Below are 6,203 nucleotides of genomic sequence, written 5' to 3'. Positions count from 1 at the left end.
TGCTGCTGCTGCCCGATGAAATTCAGGACATCGGGGAAGGAGCAGGGAGAAATCGGCTGCTGGCTTGGGGGTGAGGGTAGGGAAAGAATCGTGGAAGTGGAGAAATTGGCACAATGGCTTTGTGGGGGCTGGGGGGGGAGAGAGAAAGAAAGGAAAAAATAAAGAGGGGGGGCCAGGGGGAGAGAGAAAGAAAGGCAGAAATAAAGAGGGGTCAGGGGAGAGAGAAAGAAAGGCAGAAAGAAAGAGGGGGTCAAGGGGGAGAGAAAGAAAGGCAGAATGAAAGAGGAGGGCCAGGGAGAGAGAAATAAAGAGGGAGGCCAGGGGGAGAGAGAAAGAAAGGCAGAAATAAAGAGGGGCCAGGGGGAGAAAGAAAGAAAGGGCAGAAATAAAGAGGGGGTCAAGGGGGAGAGAAAGAAAGGCAGAAAGAAAGAGGGGGTCTAGGGGGAGAGAAAGAAAGGCAGAAAGAAAGAGGAGGGTCAGGGGGAGAGAGAAATAAAGAGGGAGGCTGGGGGGAGAGAGAAAGAAAGGCAGAAATAAAGAGGGGGGCCAGGGGGAGAGAGAAAGAAAGGCAGAAATAAAGAGGAGAGTCAGGGGGAGAGAGAAAGAAAGAGGGGGGGGGGGCAGGAGAAGAAAGAAGAAGGACCAGAAACTCATGAAATCACCAGACAAAAAGGTAGGAAAAATGATTTTATTTTCAACTTAGTGATCAAAATGTGTCCGTTTTGAGAATTTATATCTGCTGTCTATATTTTGCACTATGGCCCCCTTTTACTAAACCGCAATAGCGTTTTTTAGCGCAGGGAGCCTATGAGCGTCGAGAGCAGCGTGGGGCATTCAGCGCAGCTCCCTGCGCTAAAAACCGCTATCGCAGTTTAGTAAAAAGGGAGGGGGAATATTTGTCTATTTTTGTATAGTTGTTACTGAGGTGACATTGCATAAAGTCATCTGCCTTGACCTCTTTGAAAACCCGCAGAATATAAATGATAATTAACATTTTCTCTGCGTACAGCGTGCTTTGTGTTTTTAAAATTTTATTGTTGGTAGATCATTTTGACTTGGCCACAAAGGTAAGGGGTTGGGAGGGAGGGGAGCTGCTGAAAGACATCTAGTAATCCTTGCAGGCTTGACTGTGCAGGGAATTATTTTTGTAAAATCATGTTTTGTTATGTGACTGGCATTATCTAGACTTTAATTTCTATGAATGAATAGAATGAAAATGATATAAAATTACTTGCTTGTTTTTATGTGCGTGCGCTGAAGGAAAGTGGAGAGAGAGTGGGCTGAGGATGCTGAAGGGAAATGGGGAAGAGTGGTGAGAAGACGTCATCAGAGACGCGGCAGAAGAAATCAGAGCATGGGAAAGCCGCGAAGCAGTGGCTTTAGTGTGATGCAGCTGCTGCTGGAGCCGGGAGGTTTGACGGTCGTCTCGTAGTGGGAGGGTCAGTGGGGTCAGCTACACGGCGGCGATAGTGGCGGGGGGGTGAAGAGAGTTCTACTGCACAGGGGGATGGCTGGCAGGCAGGTTGGCTTCGGAGGGTGCGGGAGGGACAAAGTATGGAAGGCAGTGAGGGGGAGCAGGGAAGAGGTGCTGCTGGACTGGAGGAGCAGGGAACAGGGACCAGGGGAACAGGGAAGAGGTGTTGCTGGAGGGGGAGGGGAGAGTTCTACTGCACAGGGGGATGGCAGGCAGGCAGGCAAGCTGGCTTCGGAGGGTGGGGGAGGGAGTTTCAGCACATGCCAGCCTCCCTTTTCCTCCGAAACAGGAAGTTACGTCATGAGGGGAAGGAGGAGAAGGGAAGCCGCTGCACGCAGTGTTAGAGCCCAATGGCCTGGGTTCAGTTCGTTTACAGATGGCGGGCAAGATGGCAGCAAGGGAATGGAAGGGAGGGAAGCTGACCTGACCTCACCTCACCAGGCAGTCGGGGGCCTCTGCAACTGTGAGGCCCAGGGCAGCTGCCCTGTTCCCCCATAATGCTGACCCTGGGCCCTCCTGATGTTTTCAGGCCCAAGATATGTGCCTACTAGGCCTACCCTTTAACCTGTGCTGCTTAGGCCCCCTCTCTGGCACATACCAGGATGCACAGGGGAGGGGAAGGCCTGCCATTTGAAAAGGTGGGCCTGCTGGCTGGAGGGAATAGGTATCCCTCCAGGCCAGCCTTTGTGAATAATATAGGAGGGGTGGGGGGATCGTCATGGGCATAATGGCGATGGGAGGGAGTAAGCATCCCTCTTTCTGCCGGGGGGTATATGTGTTGTTGGGGTTGCTTTACGGCGGTTGCTGGAGGGAATGGCATCCTGTAAGGGGGTGATTGCTTGACCGTGGAGGCAGGAGGGAGTGGGCATCCCTCCCGCTGCTGAGGGGGGAGGGTGTCAGGTGGGCTGCTTGGCGGTGGCAAGAGGGAATGGGCATTCCTCTTGCTGCCGGGGGGGGGGTACCATGTGGGTTTCTTGACAACTGTGGCGAGAGGATATGAGCATCCCTTCCGCTGCCGGGGGGAGGGGTATCAACGGGGTTGCGTTACGGTGGCAGCAGGAGAGAGTGGGCATTCCTCTTGCTGATCTTTGATTTGGGGTTTGTTTTTTTAATTCTGCACATGTGGTCGATCACTATTACACTTCTCCCTCTGTATTCACGGTTTCAGCAATCGCAGTTTCGATTATTCACGGTTTTTTAGCTTGCTAGCTCCTCCACTCCAATTACGTCAGTTTGCATAGAGAAAATCACTGATTCCCAGCATTTTCTTCACTGTGTTTTTGCCTCTCCTTCCAGAACAGGCCACGTCTCTCACCATGTTATTTGCGGTTTCACCATATTCATGATGTTTTTTAATAGAAAACAGCGAATAACATATGAAAAAGTTATTTGTGTTTTTTCTTTTTTTGCGGTTCTGTTAATCTCCTTTCACAGCGAATATGGATGGAGAAATGTACCAGCGATTTTAGCACATGCAAATTTAGCAATCCTCTGTGACTCTCCACGAACCTCATTTGCATGTGCGTTTTTTTTAAGAATGACTCGCCTTTTTTGAAATCGTTACAATAGTGGCCCATCTGATTTTACCACAAACATTAGAGAATCTTCCCCTTATTGTATTTCTGTTTATATTTGGTCATTTTACTATTGTTAAAATGTTAACAAAATTGTAAGTTTTTATGTCAAGTTGTATCTGCTGAACACTGCCTTGGGTAGCCAATCCCTTGGAAACTCCTGCTGCATATTTTTCTTTGAATAAAAGGGAAGTGTAACTCAGTTTTCATGTTTTCTTCCTGGAAACAGGCTATGTAAAGATAAGTCCTGATCTATTATCATGGATTAAACAAGAGGGAGAACCAAATATCCAGGATCCCCAGGAGTCAGAGGAGAGAGAAAGACATTCATACACAGGTGAGTAACAAATACTGTACAGAATGCCATGGTGGTATTACTACTGAGTAATAATTACTATACAGCTGAGTATTAACTCGCTCCTGGTCTCAAAATTTAAACGCATATCGTAACTCAGGGCACCTGAATCTGTCAGCCAATAGAAACATAGAAAATGACTGCAGAAAAGGGCCACGGCCTATCAGTCTGCCCACTCTAATGACCCACCCTCCTAACTTCTTCCCCTAAGAGATCCCACATGCCTATCCCATTTTTTCTTAAATCTGGCACGCTGCTGGCCTCAATTACCTGCAGTGGAAGTTCATTCCAATGATCAACCACCCTTTCGGTGAAGAAATACTTCCTGGTGTCGCCATGAAATTTACCCGCCCCTGATTTTCAGTGGATGCCCCTCTTGTGGTTGTGGGTCCTTTAAGAAAAAAGATATCATCTTCCACCTTGATACGGCTGTGATATATTTGAACGTCTCAATCATGTCTCCCCTCTCTCTACGTTCCTCGAATGAGTATAGCTGCAATTTACTCAGCCTTTCCTCATACGGGAGATCCATGCAGGGAGAGCCATGCAGATACCATTCTGAGACTCTATATAGTTTTCTTGGTTTAACTAAAGCATAGGTGTTGTCCCCCATAGCATACGTGTCGTATTTAAAAGTCCCAATTTTCTGTAACACATGTCTGTCTACTGATCCTGTAGCATTTAATTCACTATAGCATGTGTGTTATCAAAAACCATCTCAATGTTCCGTAGCTCGTTATTGATCCTGTAGCTTGTTTGTTATCCTGGAAAAACTACTGTGTGCGTATCCTTGTAACCTGTTCTGGGCCACTGGGGAGGACGGGCTATTCAACTAACTAGCTGGGATGTAACACAAGTATAGAAAGCAAATCAAGTAATGAGTATAGAAACCAAACCAGGTCGTAAATGTGCCTGCCTAACCTTCAGATCCTCCACGGTATCCTTCCTCCTTTTATCCCTCTATCCTGGAATTCCTCAAATCCAACCTCCACTAGATCCACTCAAAAATTAAAACTATCCTACCCCTCCTTAAAAGGCATCTCCCTTGTTGGTAAACTTGGCTCTTCCCTCCCTTTCAGAATCACTCAGCTCTGGAACAGTCTCCCTTCCCCTCTCCGCAATTTGAGCCCCCTTCTATCATTCCGTAAGCATCTGAAGACTTGGCTCTTCTCCAGAACGTAACCCCGTCCCGCTCCTGGCACTCTCACACCAACCTCTCTTCTCTCATACTTATATAATTCCACTGGAGTTCCGTTCCTTCCCTAACCATGTAAAACCGGCTGTCGAGCTCCATCTGCGGAGAAGATGCGGTATATAAACCCAAGATTTAGATTAGATTAGATTAGTTAGGACTTCGATAGGAAGACAGGATTTAAATGAGAAACCAAGGTGGCAAGGGAGCCTCTTCTGGTGATACAGACAGGTCGTGACCAGTCTGGGCCGCCGCGGGAGCGGACTGCCGGGCAGGATGGACCTATGGTCTGACCCGGCGGAGGCACTGCTTATGTTCTTATGTTCTTATCTAAATCAACTACCTCTGGTAGGTTTATTAACCAGGAAACTGGTAAAAACCCACCTTTTTAAAATGGATTCATTTCAAATTACAAAAATGGAATACAACACAAGTGGCAACAAACCCATAATACATAGAAACATAGAAATAGACGGCAGATAAGGGCCACGGCCCATCTAGTCTGCCAACCCCAATGACCCTCCCTACCTTTCTCTGTGAATAGATCCCACGTGTCTATCCCATTTGGCCTTAAATCAGGCACGCTGCTGGTCTCAATAATCTGAAGTGGAAGACTATTCCAGCGATCAACCACCCTTTCAGTAAAAAAAAATTTCTGGTGTCCCCGTGCAGTTTCCCGCCCCTGATTTTCCACGGATGCCCCCTTGTTGTCGCGGGACCCTTGAAAAGAAGATATCTTCTTCCACCTCGATGCAGCCCGTGAGATACTTGAATGTCTCGATCATGTCACCCCTCTCTCTGCGTTCCTCGAGTGAGTACAGCTGCAACTTATCCAGCCGTTCCTCGTACGGGAGATCCTTGAGTCCCGAGACCATCCGGGTGGCCATTCTCTGGACCGACTCCAGTCTCAGCACATCCTTACGGTAATGCGGCCTCCAGAATTGCACACAGGTAGGGCATCACCATGGATCTATACAATGGCATAATGACTTCAGGCTTACAGCTGACGAACTCCTGCGTATGCAACCTATGATTTGCCTTGCCTTGGATGAACAGTACAAAAGTATTCCATCACAGAAAAAAACAAAAACTACTCAATATCAATGTATACAAACAACCCCTTACAACACAACCCTCACAACCACCTTTTTACCCAATTATTGCCCGTAAAGACATTCTCCAACCCTAAACCAGTTGTCTAAATCTACTTCCGTAAGAGTTGTGCACATGTCGTTGAAGGTACCTTACCATTCGAATTGTGGCTGTCATTATGTCCCAATGCCTATTTTTGTTTTTAGGCTATGCTTGGACGTGGCTCTCTACTTCATGTGCTCACATCATTAGAGTGCCTTAACAATTGTCTTACTACTGTACTTAGGTCCCAAATGTGTATTTGATCTCTCATGCTGTGTATAAAAATTGTCTCACTGCTGTATGAAGTAGAGAATGACATGGTGGCTGTTACCTGCGGGTAGCCACAGGTAACCCACCAAAATGGGAACAGAAAAAAAAGTGGTCACCACAGGTATGGAGACAAGGCCATTCACCACCCGTGGAGCGGTGCATGAGCATTTCAATAAGTTGCGCGCGGCTGCTTGAAGTTGAAAC

The 6,203-nt window shown here is 47.4% G+C and overlaps 1 protein-coding gene across 2 annotated transcripts in view; it reads left to right on the top strand.

Moving 5' to 3' along the window:
• Nucleotides 1–3,281: 3,281 nt before the first annotated feature.
• Nucleotides 3,282–6,203, top strand: part of LOC117354597 (zinc finger protein 501-like) — a 47,861-nt gene continuing 44,939 nt past the window's right edge. For both annotated transcript variants that reach the window (XM_033932382.1, XM_033932383.1), the window contains exon 1: nt 3,282–3,385. The gene's annotated coding sequence lies outside the window, so the exon portion shown is untranslated. The remainder of the gene's footprint in view (nt 3,386–6,203) is intronic.

The sequence above is a fragment of the Geotrypetes seraphini genome, chromosome 2, assembly GCF_902459505.1.
Source record: "Geotrypetes seraphini chromosome 2, aGeoSer1.1, whole genome shotgun sequence".
NCBI lineage: Eukaryota > Metazoa > Chordata > Amphibia > Gymnophiona > Dermophiidae > Geotrypetes > Geotrypetes seraphini.
This window is presented reverse-complemented; position numbering and strand designations above follow the sequence as displayed.